The sequence below is a fragment of the Macrobrachium rosenbergii genome, chromosome 16 (genome assembly GCF_040412425.1).
Source record: "Macrobrachium rosenbergii isolate ZJJX-2024 chromosome 16, ASM4041242v1, whole genome shotgun sequence".
Taxonomy (NCBI): domain Eukaryota; kingdom Metazoa; phylum Arthropoda; class Malacostraca; order Decapoda; family Palaemonidae; genus Macrobrachium; species Macrobrachium rosenbergii.
This window is the reverse complement of record NC_089756.1, coordinates 36136262-36153761: the sequence shown is the minus strand read 5'-3', so window position 1 is coordinate 36153761 and position 17500 is coordinate 36136262. Positions and strand designations below refer to the sequence as shown.

Below are 17500 nucleotides of genomic sequence, written 5' to 3'. Positions count from 1 at the left end.
TTTTTTATGTAAGAGAGTAACTATTAAGCGAATTCGTTAATCACTTTTTGTGTAAGAGGATAACTGTTAAAGGATCTCGTTAATCGCTTTTAGTCTAAGAATAACTATCAAAGTATTTCGTTAATGACTTTTTTATGTAAGAGAATAACTATCAAAAGGTTTCGTTAATCAATTTTTGTCTAAGAGAGTAACTGTCAAAGGATTTCGTTAATCACTTTTTGTCTAAGAGAGTATCTATCAAACGAATTCGTTAATCACTTTTTGTGTAAGAGAATAACTGTCAAAGGGTTTCATTAATCACTTTTTGTGTAAGAGAATAACTGTCAAAAGATTTCGTTAATTGCTTTTCGTCTAAGAGATTAAATGTCAAAGGATTTCGTTAATCACTTTTTTATGTAAGAGGATAACTATCAAAGGATTTCGTTAATCACTTTTAATGTAAGAAGGTAAATGATAAAACTCTGAGGCAGAACTTGTACGACAGAAGCTAAATAAAATAAAACTTATTCTTCTTCTTTTCTGGAAGAGGGTCAATGATACAATAAAAAACGAACACTACCTATTAGAAATGGGTCATCAGTCAAGGATCTCTCGGGGTCAGTGTTGACCAAGTTCAAATGAAAGATTCAGCTTTACCTGTTCATTTCTTTATTGGCAGATTACATATCAAGGTGTGGTGGAGTTCTTGGGGCGCGCTGGACAGCCGAAGTGATCTGGAAAGAGAGAAAGAAAGAGATAAAATTCTAGCTTGAATGAAGTCAGTTTGATAAAAGTAATTGAATTTATAATTGAGTGATTTAAAAAATACCATAGATAGCATGAGTCTTGAAATGGAGAAACAAATCCACACTAATTATTATTATTATTATTATTATTATTATTATTATTATTATTATTATTATTATTATTATTATTACTGGAGAAACAAATCCACATTTATGCGTATGTACATTTATTTAAAGATAAATGTGTACAGACAGCTTTCGGGAATCTACTCGATTCCTCCTTTCAGTCTGAATTGAAAAGGGGAATCGAAGAGATTCCCGAAAGCTGTCTGTACAGATATATCTTCAGATACATGTACATATACATAACTGTGGATCTGTTTCTCCGATTGAGTGATTTTTGGATACTTCGGACTCATTGTGACCCATGGCCGTTCTTGCTAGATTCCAAATTAAAATTATAAGCTTTGGTTTTGTAACCAACGGTAAAGATCAAGGCTAGGAAGAAAAATGATAAAATAAGGTGAAATCGTTGAGCTACATGAATAATTACACAAGTAGCGAGAGCCTGAATAACATTATCGAATGAATCTTATAATTAATAAACATCAGTAATGAAATATATGATGATAAAACACTGTGGATCTTATATTGATAATAAAAGTATATAATGATAAAATATTATGAAACTTATATTAATGATAACGTATATAATGATAACACTACGGAACTTATATTAATAATAAAATATATAATGATAAAACATTACGGAACTTGTATTAGTAATAAGATATATAATGATAAAATAACATTAATAATAAGACATATAATGGTAAAACATTATGGAATTAATAAATATGCATGATGATAAAACATTAGGGAACTTATATTTTGATAATAAGAAAAATAATGATAAAACATTATGGAACTCAATGAAGGCGATTTGGCATCAACTGTACGCAAAGTTCCTGTTAGTTAGTTAGTTAGTTAGTTAGTTTGTTTTTTTCGTTTTTTTCGTGACGTCATCTTCCAAAGTCGTCGTTCGACTATTACAGTTTTTACAGCAGCACCACCAACTGAATTTCCCGGTAGCTGCAACCCCTTTCGTTCCTTTTACTGTACCTCCTTTCATATTCTCTTTCTTCCATCTTACTTTCCACCCTCTCCTAAGAATTTATTGATAGCGCAACTGCGAGGTTTTCCTCCCGTTACATCTTTCAAACCTACCTACTCTCAGTTTCCTATCCAGCGCTGAATGACCTCATAGGTCCCAGTGCTTGGCCTTTGGCCTAAACTCTATAGTCCATTCCGTTGAGTAATTCCCTTACTTTATGCTATTCCCTTTTTGATGATGTCCTCTTATCGTAAGTGAGCCAGTCCTTGTTTAATAAAAGCAATTACTGCGAAAAAAATAATAGAATATTTTGAAAAAACAAAAAAAAAAAAACTTCTAAATGGTGGGAAGACCTCGATCATGGGGGATGGTTCCCTACTAAGACCAACGAGAGTGACTTAAGAAGACAGGGTGATGGTGGGTGAGGGGATTTGGGGTGGTCAGAGGGTTGGCAGGAGGAGGGAGGGAGGGAGGAGAAAAGCACCCCCTTCCTCCCCCTCTAGAGGGTGCGTTCGTTTCTCCATCTTCTCCATCAGACATGACAAATCCCTGTGTTTTCCTCGACTGCTAGACACATTTTCCGTAACGAACTACGCCCGACAAAAAGCCTCTCTCCAAATTCTGGTGTCTGACCATTTCTCACTCCGTGCTCCTGAGGTCCTTTGGAACTGCCTCTCTCTCTCTCTCTCTCTCTCTCTCTCTCAGCTTCCAGGATCCCCTGCCTTAATGATTGAATTTCTCTCTTTGTTTTTGCCTGACCATTCCTCTATGCTGCTTCTAAGGTCCTTTGGAACTATCTCTCTCTCTCTCTCTCTCTCTCTCTCTCTCTCTCTCTCTCTCTCTCTCAACTTCCAGGATCCCCTGCCTTAATGATTGAATATCTCTTCATTGTTCTGTTCGACTTTTCACTTCGCCATTCCTCCAGGCCGCGTTCAAGAACAACATTGTTTCGCTGGCGCTCGTCTCTGCCACGTTCACTAACACGGATTGAAAGGTCTGAATTCTTCAGAGACCCTACGGGCCAGCAGTGCCGCAAAAGACCTCTGTAATGTATTTCCTTCGTCCCCTAATCGTCATTGACATAAAACCTCAGGATTCCAAATCGAAATTAGTTCCTTGGATAGGGTAGCAAGGTGCATTTACGTCCTCGGTGATGTGTGCTGGAATATGTTTGGGTAAATGTTTTGAATACCAGAATTCCAAGAAGGGAATTCGTTAAGTGGATGAGGTTACAAGGTTAATTTACTTTTTTTTTCTATTATACTCCATATAATTACTGTCATTACCGTTATTATGAATTCTGTTTTTTTCGTCTTCTTCAGCAACTGCGTGGATACCGCCGATAATTATTTTTACTGTGTTACCTAATGTATCTAGATTGTGTGCATTGTATTTGTATATTTCACGTATATGGCCCTGAGCCGAAATAAAGATTATTATTATTATTATTATTATTATTATTATTATTATTATTATTATTATTATTATACGTAAACATATTTGAGTAAAGGTATGGAATATAGAAATGCAATTGGGATTCAGTCTTGGGCTTTGCATTCGCAACGTGAGTCAGCCAGGAATAAAACTAGGTGAAGAGACGTATTTCGTCCAACCTATTTGTTAGGTCTAATTAGTGAACTACAGGTGAAGGAAAGGTGCCAGAGTTCCTGTAGATTTCTGGCTGTCAACTTTGCCTACATAATTGATTTTTAGTCTGGACACGAACACAAAACTCTAGCAAACATGAGCTAAGCGCCGCACCAACTTAGGGGAAAGCAGCATATATGTCAATAATCTGAGTGAAAAAAAAATATTGTTTTGACTGATATTAGGGGAAAGCAGTATACAGTATGTCAATAGCCTGAGTGGAAAAAATGTGTATTGATTGATATTGGCTTACAATAATGTAATTGATAGTTATTAGACTGCGGTGGGTTACAATCAAGTGGGATAATGCCACGTGACTAGTTACCTTATCCCAAAAGACTTGCCGATTACAGGAAGATTCCCAGCCTCTAGATTCAACACCTCTAAGATGGGAAGGTGAATGGGTGATATATACTATATATGTATATATATATATGTATATATATATATGTATATATATATGTATATATACATATATATGTATTTACATATATATGTGTATATATATCTAAAAAACTTAATACATCAAACACAGTAAAATTTATATAAAAGTATTTGCAGAATACGCTAAAATATATATATATATATATATATATATATATATATATATATATATATATATATTATTAAAGTAGTTTTACCAGACCACTGAGCTGACATATACAGTATATATATATATATATATATATATATATATATATATATATATATATATATATGATTATTATCACTTTTGTACGTGATTCATTTATCACACATTACCACAGGTGAAAAATAAGAAACAGGGTGTAGGTCTGACCGGTTTCGACTTTATTTCCAAGCCATTGACGATACTGATACAGAGTGTGAGAAGTCACAAATATATTTGTGACTTCTCACTCTGTATCAGTCCTTTCAATGGCTTGAAATAAAGTCGAAACTGGTCAGACCTACACCCTATTTTTCACCTGTGGTAATATGTGATGATATATATATATATATATATATATATATATATATATATATATATATATATATATATATATATATATATATATATATATAAAACACTTGCGTAACTATAAAAACAAACCAGAGTCAAATTTAAGAACAGGAATTTTCAGAGCACGTTAAAAAAACGAAGATGGTCGCTCAACGAGAGAGAGAGAGAGAGAGAGAGAGAGAGAGAGAGAGAGAGAGAGGAGGAGGAGGAGGAGGAGGAGGAGGAGGAGGAGGAGGAGGAGGAGAAGGAGAAGTTATCAGAACACTCAGGGTGAGTGGGTGTCAATAGGGAAGGGCGAAAAATTAATCTTCAGTTTTCCTATGATCAATATTCATAATGGTTCCCCCAAAAATGCTCAGAGGAGCAGCATTTCTCTCCTTTAACCTCAGGTCTTCCGGAAGACTGGGGACGAATGGCACAAAGACAAAGAGTGACAGGGATACACGCCGCACAGACATTCTTACACAGACGCACGGACGTAGACACACACACACACACACACACACACACACACAGAGTCTTGCTTGCAAGGAAGTGGAGAGATGTTTGTAAGGAGGCTGATGAAGAATTTGTGCATGTTTATACACACACACACACATTCATATATGTATATATATGAATGTGTATATGTATATATATACATTTATATACTGTATGTATGTATATATATGCATATAATATATATATATATATATATATATATATATATATATATATATGTATGTATATGTATATATATGTATTATAAAACATATATATACATATGTATTATATATGTGTATATATATTATATATATAATGCTTTGAAGGCTCTAGGAATGGCATTCGCCTCGCTAGCGGAATGCCATGGTTCAATCCCCAGGCAATTCCGGGAGCGTCAAAGCTCGTTGCGATGAACGCTAGTTTGAGCGTGTTGACCTAAGTGGAAAATTTTATACTTGAGAGATGGTCGACTGTGGTGGACAGTAATGAGGTCAGAGAGGAGCATGGGACTGTCAACATATCGTATATATATATATATATGTATATATATATATATATATATATATATATATATATATATATATATATATATATATATATATATATATATATATATATATATATTTAGTATATGTGTGTATATATAAACATATATGTATATTTATACTGTATATACATTATATATATTATGTATATATATATATATATATATATATATATATATATATATATATATATATATATACAAAGTATATAAAATTAGATAAAATGATAAAGTCAACAATACTTTCCGTATTTCAAGTTCTATAGTTTGAAACGCTTATTTTACTTAAAAGTGTTAAAAACGTTTCATTAATGAGGTTCCTGCATACACAGTAAAGTGTATGCAAGTGTTAAGTAAAGTGTTGATTCATAGAAAGAGTTTACTGAGTGACATGATAACGCAACGGATCATCTTCATTGTAAAACATTATTTTCTGAAAATCTTTTAAAAAAATGTCATTATATTTATTTAATGAAAATATAAAATGAATTACATTATGGTATTCGCCAATCCTTTGCGATCTTTATTTTGATTTATATTTAATTTTTAAATTGTTTATATAAACATTTTTGTTATAATTGAGTCATAGTAGTTTTTCTCGGAACGATAGAAAAAAATCTACTAACTTCACAGCTTCAAATCTTGTGTTATATTTGTTAGTGTTTATTAGTATCGTTATCATAACCAATACAGCTTCAAATCTTGTGTTATATTTATTAGTGTTCATTAGCATCGTTATCGTAACCAATACGGTTGTTAATCCCTTGACAAATGCAAATTCACCCTGTGAACTCTCTCATTGCATTTCAAGAATACTGAAGAATACTCGAATCTCAATAGAGAGAGAGAGAGAGAGAGAGAGAGAGAGAGAGAGAGAGAGAGAGAGAATATAACCACACAGTGGACAGAATGGATTTTATTCCTTTTTTCATATTTCATTTTTTACGACCTCACTGATATAATTCCCGGATCATTAAAGTTTGGAGGTCCAGCAGAGATCACAGGGAGAAGAGGCCTATAGAAGAAGCCCTCAGGACTCGTAGGCCTAAGCCCCTCCCCTCTCGACCTCACCAGGGGGCACGAGGGGGCGAACGCCGTTAGACCACTGAGGGGAGAAAGGCCTCTAGGAATTGGGACCTGGGAGTGGGAGGGGGGGGGGATCCCCATGGTCAAGGGATGAAATTGGTCAAGGGGGGAAATACTGCAAGACAGACAGACAGACATACAGCCAGACAGACATACGCAGACATTGTAAATTGTTGCTTGATGTTAACTTTTGAGATGAATTCTTTAAGGTTTTTATAGGAACAGAAGCTAAAGAATGGGGCATTTTTATGCCCATCTGTTGCCAATGCCCGAAGGAAACAAGAAGAGTAGGTCTGTCAGTCGTTATTATTAATCAGGTTATGTCATTCTCCTGCGTCTAATTACAATACTTTTTAGTTTTCTGTAAAAGAAATCTATTGTGGCGGCTTTATCTGTCCGTCCGCCTTATTCTGCCCGCCCTCAGATCTTAAAAACTACTGAGGCTAGAGGGCTGCAAATTGCTATGTTCATCATCCACCCTCCAATCATCAAACATGCCAAATTGCAGCCCTCTAGCCTCAGCAGTTTTTATTTGATTTAAGGTTAAAGTTAACCATAATCGTGCTTCTGGCAACGATACAGGATAGGCCCCCACCGGACTGTGGTTAAAGTTTCATGGGCCGCGGCTCATACAGCATTTCACTGAGACCACCGAAAGATAGATCTATTTTCAGTGGCCTTGATTATACGCTGTAGCGGCTGTACAGAAAACTCGATTGCGCCGAAGAAAATTCGGCCCATTTTGTACTTGTTTGGCAATAACTTTATTCACCTTTATATATTCTTCCCCTTCCGTTGTTGAAAAAAAAATTAATTTCTCTGTTGTTCGTCCATCCTGTCTATTCCTTCACACTAGAAAAGCAGTCTGCCAACTCATTCTAGTTAAAATGATTAATTTCAATTATTAAATATTGTGGTAGTAATGTGCGCAGTTGTAATAAGATTCGATCTGATTATCCGTTCACGCCCATTTTTTGTGGGGTGCCATGTTTCCTCTTCTTCCTCCTTTCGTTTCTTCTTTTTTTTTATTTCTCCTACATTAAGCGTCTCCTTTCTGCCGAAAATCCTTCGGTTATTTTCGTAATTTCTTCATCATTAAACTTATTTTTAACTTATCTTTCATTTTTCGTTCTTCCAGTTTTATTGCTTTAGCTTCCTTGATATTCCTTATTCTATCTTTGGTTCCTCCTGCCTACCACCATTTTCCTTCATTCTCTTTTCATCCTTCCTCCATTTATCCCTCTCCTAATTTATCATTTCCCGTGTTCTTCCATTCTCCCTTCCCTCCATCCATTTTCTGAACTCCCTCTAGCTTATCCATTATCTCATCCTCTTCTTTCCATTCCCTCTTTTTATCCATTCCTTCGTACCTACTCCTTCGTAAAATCCTTCTAGCTTCTCCATCTCCATCCATCATCATCTTCTGCATCTCTTTCGTCTCTCCATCTTCTACCCTTTCTATTCCACCTCCTGTTTCTCCTTCATCTCCCCTAATCCCCCTTTCTCTCTCCACCTCTTTCTTCTTCTCCATCTCCCACTTCCTCCTTCTAACTCAGCCTCATCCTTCCCTCCATTAGCATTCAATTTATCTTCATCTTTAACCTCCTCCTCCTAATTTATCTCCCTCTTGCTTCCTCCTTCCTCCTTGGCCTGTTTTTCTCTTTCTCAACTCCCTCTTCCTCCTCCTCTTCCTCCTTTTACTGCCTCGTTCTCTTCCATCTCCCTCTACCTTATTCTACTTCCTTCTCTCTCGCTCTCTCTCATTGTCCTCCATCTCTTGTTTCATTAAACCCTTCTCTTCCATCTCTCTCTCTCTCTCTCTCTCTCTCTCTCTCTCTCTCTCTCTCTCTCTCTCTCTTCAGCACCTCCCCCGTACTTTTACTAACTGTAACATCTCCATCTCCCTCCGATTCCTCCATCTTTCATCTCCCATCCTCCTCCTCCTCCTCCTCCTCCTCCTCCTCCATTTCCCCCAACCTCTCTTCCTCTATCTGCCTTGACCTTCTCCCTCTCCTCCTTTTCCTTTCACTTCTTCCATCTCTCCTCCATCTCCCTCGACCATCTTCACCAACTTCGCCCCCCTTCCTTCACTTCTTCCATCTCCTTTCACTTCCTCCATCTCCCTCCACCTCCTCCTTCTCCTTCTCCTTCTCCTTCTCCTCCTCCTCCATCTCCACCCCCTCCTCCTCCTCCTTCTCCTCCATCTCCACCCCTCCTCCTCCTCCTTCTCCTCCATCTCCACCCCTCCTCCTCCTCCTTCTTCTCCATCTCCCTGCAACTTCTCCTCCTCCTCCTCCTCCTCCTCCTCCTCCTCCCGTCCTCAACGTAACAGTGTCATTTGTCTGAGGATGAGATATAGCTGCCATTTCCGTTCCACATTCCTATAATTCACAACTACCATTGGACAAAATATCTTTTTCCTGGACCACCCTTGAGGAGGAAAAAATAAAGAGGGCCAAGGAAGAGAGATAGAGAGAGTGGAGAGGGAGGGGGGGAGGGGGCGGGGGTGGGAGAGTTAAGGAAAGGAGAGAGAGAGAGAGAGATGGGGAGAGAATAAGATGGGAAATGAATGCAGAAGTAAACAAAGATTTGGAGAAGAGGCAGTTGGAAGAAAGGGCTGTTTTCACTACAATATACTTTAAATACTCTAATTTATTATCACTGTAATATACTTCAAAGACTCTCTTACGCACTATCGCTACAGTATACTTTAAACGCTCTATTACACATTGTCATCGTAATACACTTTATATACTCTGTTATCCTTATCACTAACATATTTTAAATACTCTATTACATATTATCACTACAATATACTTTAAATACTCTATTATGCATTATCGCTACAATAAACTTTAAACACTCTATTATGCATTATCACTAAAATATACTTTACACTCTGTTACACATTATCACAATAATATAATTTAAACACTGGGTTAGACATTATCACCATAATATACTTCGGATACTCTATTACGCATTAACATTATAATATACTTTATATACTCTATTATCATTATCACTAATATACTTTATATACTGTATTACGTATTTATCACTACAATATACTTTATATACTCTATTACACGTTATCACTAATATACTCTAAATCATCTATTATGCACTATCACTACAATATACTTTATATACTATTACACATTATCACTAATATACTTTAAATAAGCTGTTACAAATTATCACTATAATATACTTTATACTCTATTAAGCAATATCACTATAATATGCTTTAAACACTATATTACACATTTTCAGTAATATACTTCAAATGCTCTATTACGCATTATCACTAATATATTTTAAATACTCTATTACGCATTATCACTATTATATACTTTATTACGCATTATCACTACAATATACTTTAAACACTCTATTACGCATTCTCACCGTAATATACTTTATACTCTATTGCACATGATCATTATAATATGCTTTGAACACTCTATTACACATTATCACCTTCTATACTTCAAATACTCTATTACGCATTATCATTATAATATACTTTATGTACCCTGTTAAACATTATCACTATACAAACTACAGTACAGATACTCCCCATTCAGACATTCCAAAAAAGCAAATCTGTTTAGCAACATAAGCACAAAAAAAAGTAAATAGAAAAGTAATAATTCTATAGGGATAAAGACTACCCTCTTTGGGAACGAACTCGGGATTCCCCTTTTGAGCGAGAAATATATCTACAGTAGGCTGTGGTCACGACGGGGCCACCATTTGCCGTCCGTCCGGCACTGAGCATAAATCTTGCGTGTGCGTATATTCATATATCTCGGAGGTCAGTGGAATTTTCAAGTTTTGGCCTGTGCTGTGGTCCGCTGCGGGTCAGTAGGGAGTGTGTATGTGTTGTTTAGTATTTGTTTTATTTATATATATATATATATATATATATATATATATATATATATATATTTATATATATATATATATATATATATATATATATATATTTATATATATATATACATACTTATATATATATATGTATATATATCTTTGGGCAGGCTTTCTGTCCTTACAATTATTATTAGATTGCAAAGCAGGGGAGGTTTATGTTAACTTTAAAGTACCACCATTGATTTGCTACTATTTACTGATTGTGTGTGTGTGTATATATATATATATATATATATATATATATATATATATATATATATATATATATATATATATATATAAAAGCAAGAGACCTTTTACTTTCTCTCTCTCTCTCTCTCTCTCTCTCTCTCTCTCTCTCTCTCTCTCTCTCTCTCTCTCTGTGCCTCAGAAGACACCTTTCTGCTGCTGCCATCCCCTTAAGTTGAACTTTCTCGTCAGGGTAATGTGTCCCTAAGGAGACGGCTTCCCTTATAATGAAAACACACCTATTCTCGCCATTGGTGTTCCCTCTTTTACTTTTTCCCCCCTCTTTAATTTATCTTCTCTTTATTTCCCCCTCTCTTATATTTCTTTTTCCCCTCAGTTCTCGCCTCGCTTTAATGTTTCTTTTTCCTCTCTCGATTGTGGCGTTTCCAATTTTTCCTCTTTTTTTTTTTAGATTTCCTTTACTCTCTTTATCAGTTTTTGTTGTCCTCGTACTCTTTTCCTCTTATTTTTCTTTATCTTTTTGGTCTTAATTACTTAATTTACCCTTCCCTCCATTTTACTCTCTTTTTAATTTATCTTTTTCCTCTGTACTCATCGCTTTTCTTTAATTCGTTCCTTATGTTTTTTTTTTTTACTTATCCCCAACTTTAATTTACCTTTTCCTTCCTTTTTCCCTTACATTTAATTTACCTATTCTCTCTAGCTTCTCCTACCTATAATTTATCTTTTTCCTTGTATTTCCACTCCATTTAGTGTATATTTTCGTCTTCCCTTTTCATAATCATTAATTTATCTTTCCCCTCTTTTTGTTTCCTCTTCCTTTAATATACATATTTGGTTTTTACTTCTTTCTCTCTCGTTCTTCCTCCCTTTCTCTCTTCTTTTGTCTCCTCCCCCCACTCCCCTGCTCTTTTTTTTCTCACTATATCCTAATTTTAAAATAATTTTCTTATTCTTCTTTTGAATATATTTGCGTTTACACTTTGCTCTCTCTCTCTCTCTCTCTCTCTCTCTCTCTCTCTCTCTCTCTCTCTCTCGTTCTTTACAAATGATCGAACTGTGAATAAAATTAATAACTTTACTTGACGACTGAGGATAATAATAATAATAATAATAATAATAATAATAACAATAATAATAATAATAATAGACTATGACTACTTCCTGTCGGAACTTCTATAATCCTTCTTGTATCGTTCGCCCTTTCACAGCCTTCAGCGTTACTTTGACAATTCGTATTATTTATTTAAAATTTTACGATTCTCTATTGAATTTTTGTCATATTTTTGGCAGCTATCCTTAAATTGTGCTGCAAAATTGGCAAAAATTTTAACATGAATTTTTCTTTTTTTTTTTTTGCACTTTTGAAAATTCTTACATTTTTCCTGTAGGCTGCAGCAAAATATTTACATTTTGCTGTAGCTCTAACTAAAAACCTTACTTTTGTATGAAGCTTTTAGCAAAAATTTTACATCTGCAGCCTTTAGCAAAATTTTTATTTTTTCTGTAGCCTTTAACACAATTTATACATTTTGGCAGTCTTCAGTAAAAAATTAAAAGTTTTATTTTCATCGTTCATTGTAAAGTTTCGTAAAAAATACATATAATAAAGCATTGTTTGTTAAAAAAAAAAGGGGTATATAACTGTTTTCGGTAGTTCTTGATATACTTCCTAATGGGCACCATATTCTTTGGAAGCTTGAATTTCAAGCCAGTGGCCACTGTGGGCTTGTTCCATATGCATAGGATTCATCTTCTGGTATTATTATTATTATTCGTTTGGCCGTACGCAGTTTTTGGGACAGAAACACCTTCCCGAAGGTTTTTAAAGTCCGAAAACATCGCGTTCGATCTTGCCCTTTGACTTAACCGTTCAGAGATACAATTTTATCGTATCGTCTTTCAAGTGACTTATCTAGAAATTGCGTAACTCATTTGTACAGTCCAGAACACTTGTGTCGGTTTATTTTTCTTCTAATTCCAATCCTTCTCATACCTCTTCGTTTGTTGCTCTAACCCTTGATACTTCATACATCAGTTTTTATTCTGTGTTGAGGTATCTGTATTTGGCATTCCAATTTGCTTTCATTCCAGTAAGTGACATTTCCTCTAACTTTCGTTCCAATTCGCTTTCATTCTGGTAAGCGACATTCCATCTCACTTTCATTCCAGTTCGCTTTCATTCCAGTGAGCGACATTCTATCTCACTCATTCAAATTTGCTTTCATTCCAGTAGGCGACATTCCATTTCACTTTCGTTTCAATTCACTTTCATTCCAGTAAGCGACATTCCATCTCACTTTCATTCCAATTTGCTTTCATTCCAGTAACGACATTCCCTCTAATTTCCGTTCCAATTTGCTTTCATTCCAGTAATAGACATTCCATCCACTTTCATTCCAGTAAGCGACATTCCATCCACTTTCATTCCAATTTGCTTTCATGCCAGTAAGCGACATTCCATCTCACTTTCGTTCCAGTTTGCTTTCGTTCCAGTAAGCGACATTCCATCCACTTTCATTCCAATTCGCTTTAATTCCAGTAAGCGACATTCCATCTCATTTTCATTCCAATTTGTTTTCATTCCAGTAAACGACATTCCATCTAACTTTCATTCAAATTTGCTTTCATTCCAGTAGGTAACATTCCCTCTAACTTTCATTCCAATTTGCTTTCACTCCAGTAAGCGACATTCCATCCACTTTCATTCCAATTTGCTTTCATTCCAGTAAGCGACTTCCATCTCACTTTCATTCCAATTTGCTTTCATTCTGGTAAGCGACATTCCCTTCATTCCAATTTGCTTTCATTCCGATAAGCGACATTCCCTCTAACTTCCGTTCCAGTTTGCTTTCATTCCAAAAATAGGCGACATTCCATCCACTTTCATTCCAGTAAGCGACATTCCATCTACTTTCATTCCAGTGAGCGACATTCCATCTAACTTTCATTCAGATTTGCTTTCATTCCGGTAAGTGACATTCCATCCACTTTCATTCCAAATTGCTTTCATTCTAGTAAGCGACATTCCATCTCACTTTGATTCCAATTTGCTTTCATTCCAGTGAGCGGCATTCCATCTAACTCTCCGCAATGAGAATTTGTGTTGACTTACGCTTTTGGAAATTTCCTCAGGAATTTCTTCACAGCTTTGTCTCAAATTCTTCGAAAACATTCTTGTCAGGAGAACCAATTTCATTATACTCAGTCTGAAAGCCTTTGTTTCTTTCCCTTCTTGGTGGTCTTCGTGATAAAAAGGCTTTATTTGCATTAAAATACTTTCTTTATAATTTTGCATATTTGTATTTGAAATTATGATTGGTTTACTTTTTTTGACTTTCTTTTTTAGGGAGATTTTACTGTGAAAATATTGTGCTTTATTTGCATCAAAAAACTTTCTTTATAATATTGTATATTTGTATTTGAAATTATCATTGGTTTACTTTCTTTTGCCTTTCTTTTTTAGGGAGATTTTGCAGTGAACATATTGTGCTTTATTTTCAATAGAATTTGAAATTATTTACTTTCGCCTTTCTTTGGTTTAACTTTTGTTTTATTTTCATTTTTTGAAATTATCGTTGGTTTAGAGAGTTTGCAGTGAAAATATTCTGTGAAATTGGACTCATTCGATAATGCTGAAATTTAAGTGCCGTTTAATACACGATTTGAAGATATACATAATCACAAAAACAGAACTAAGAAGAACTGTCTTCACCCGAAAAACCAAAAATAGCACATGTCACTAGGATATGCCAAAAGTCTCATGGGATAATTCTTAAATCCGCAAAGAAAAACAACAGAAAAATAGCAACGGTATCCATACCACCGTAGCACCGAAGTGTAAGAAAGCGCACGCTAATAAAGAAAAAGAAAAAAGTGAACGTGAAAAGAGAAAGCAAAAAAGAAGAAATAAGAAAGAAAAGAGAAAGCAAAAAAAAAGAAAAAAGCAATAGTGGAGAAAGTCGAGTTTTTCAAATCTTCCCATAAAGGATAGAAGAAAGACCTGAGAGGCCTCGAAATGGCGTAGCCCTGGAAATGGGGCTACCTGGAATGACGCCCCGGACTGGAAAGAGAATCCTGGAAGAAGTGCCACTAGAGGCCATTGGAACATTTGGACACAGGTTGGAAAAGGCGGTTTCTTATTTGGCCAGTGTCGACCTCCGGCTTCAATGGCTGGCCGTTGACGCCCCCCAGTGGACTTGTTCCAGGACAATATGGGAATCCTGGAAACTTGGAATGACCCGGGGAGGGAAGCCAGCAGATGCCAGCCGGTCTTGCTTTCCCCTCTCCCCCACTTCCCCCACCTCCCTTCCCCCTCTCGTTTTAGAAATGACTCTATCGGACCCGTGGCCTCGGCGGTAATGTCTTACACCAATATCTCAATGGATAAAGGAAGGAAGGAAGGGAGGCACCGAGTGAGAATGGATCCATCTGAGGAGATGAAAAAGAAACACGGTCTGGAAAACCCGGCAGGAGGAGGAGGAGGAGGAGGGAGGAGGATGGAAGAGGGATGGGGGAAGAAAGAAAGAAACGAATTAGTCGACGAAATGCTGCAATAATACCAGTATTGCTGACGATGATAATAGCGTCGATAATTGTGGTAGTTTGTGAAGCATTAGTAGAGTAATAGGAGTTAAAATCAATTTTGATGATAAAGATTATAATAGAGGTATTAGTGATATATATTATGACTTAAAATCAATTATGGTAGTAATTATAGTAGTGGTTGTTTGAGAGGTATCATTATCATTATGATAATAATGATAATAATGTTAGCTTGGGAAGTAATACGGTACAGCCGTGAATGTATGTACAAGAAGTAACGAGAACTGTGGTTAACTTATATATATATATATATATATATATATATATATATATATATATATATATATATATATATATATATATATATATATATATATATATATATATATATATATATATATATATATATATATATATATATATATATATATATATATATATATATATATATATATATGTATTTATTTATTTATATATATATATATATATATATATATATATATATATATATGTGTGTGTGTATATATCTCTATATATATGTGTGTACATATAGATATATGTAATATATATATATATATATATATATATATATATATATATATATATATATATATATACACTACACTACGTAATCGTTTCAATAAAATGAAAAATCATAAGAATTAGTATTTCAAAACGCAAAAAAACAACTTCGATATTCTACCGGAGAACAATTATTAACTCCTGAATAATTCTGGAAAAATTATTTTAATGACAAATAACATCTTAGACGTCTGTACTGCGTATGTCTATGTAATAATTCACGATAATCGGAAGACACGCCTACAACGGCATTGGAGTATCCCCCGAGGGCGTTAGCCGATTGGTTGATTACGAGGCCGTAAGCGAACGAACTTCTCAGGAATATGTAGTTTAATGATATTTTGATGACAAAAACTATAAAATTATTTAATTTTTATCGCAGTCTCTTAGAATCAGAGTCAATACTAACGCCGACGAACGTGAAATAAGAATTAAAAAAACCAAAGATAATTCGACTCGTGGTTAAAATGCGACCAGAAAACGACGAAGTGGCAACTCGTCTCTCCTGGGGATTGAATTCATCTCAGAGACGCGCCTCGGACGATTATTATTATCGCGGTTGTTAATTTCACAAAAACCCAGGTCACAATTGATAATGAAAGTCAAATAATTATTAGAATACGCATAATTGCGATCAAATAACCATTAGCGTCGTAAGGTGAATTTTTTCTTATTATTTTGTCGGCTAAAATATGCTTCAATATACACTGGTAGAGAAGAATTCTTTATTCTAAGAGTAAAAATATACGATTTCTCTGTTTACTAACCCATAGATGTCTTATGAATGTACTTTGTAAAGACTCGAGGCTGCACACAAACGCATACACACACACACACATATATATATATATATATATATATATATATATATATATATATATATATATATATATATATATATATATATATATATACTGTATATTTTATATATATATATATATATATATATATATATATATATATATATATATTATCATTATTATTATTATTATTATTACTCAGAAGATGAACCCTATTCATATGGAACAAGCCCACCTCAGGGGCCATTGACTTGAAATTCATACTTCCAAAGAATATGGTGTTCATTAGGAATCTTAATTCGGATTTCTGTCATAATCTTTACTGGATCTACCAGAAGCAAGAGCCCGTGCTGGCGTAAGGGTACATTAGTCCGAAACTCCTTTTACTATACTTCCTTTCATATTCTCTATCTTCCATCTTACTTTCCACCCTCTCCTTAAAATTGTTTCCTAGTGCAACTGCGAGGTTTTCCTCCTGTTACACCTTTCAAACCTTTTTGATGTCAATTTCCCTTTCAGTGCTGAATGACCTCATAGGTCCCAGCGCTTGACCTTTGGCCTAAATTCTATATTCTATTCTATTTACTCTGCAACAGCTATGAGGAACTGAACCCCAGTTTTCATTCCTGGTTAATTAGACGTTTAATTTTTTTACTTGATTTTAGTTTTCTGAAAAGAAAACTATTGTTCCGGCTTTGTCTGTCCGTCCGCATTTTTTCTGGCCGCACTTTTTCTGTCCGCCCTCAGATCTTAAAAACTACTGAGGCTAGAGGGCTGCAAATTGGTATGTTGATCATCCACCCTCCAGTCATCAAACATACCATATTGCAGCCTCCTAGCCTCAGTAGTTTTTATTTGAGTTAA

General features: G+C 34.9%; 1 long non-coding RNA gene across 1 annotated transcript in view; it reads right to left on the bottom strand.

Annotated features, from left to right (window-relative positions):
* LOC136847305 (uncharacterized) overlaps positions 1-17500 on the bottom strand; it is a 130120-nt gene that overhangs the window by 69867 nt on the left and 42753 nt on the right. The window contains exon 2 of the long non-coding RNA XR_010855702.1: positions 637-713. This is a non-coding gene — a long non-coding RNA (uncharacterized lncRNA). The remainder of the gene's footprint in view (positions 1-636; positions 714-17500) is intronic.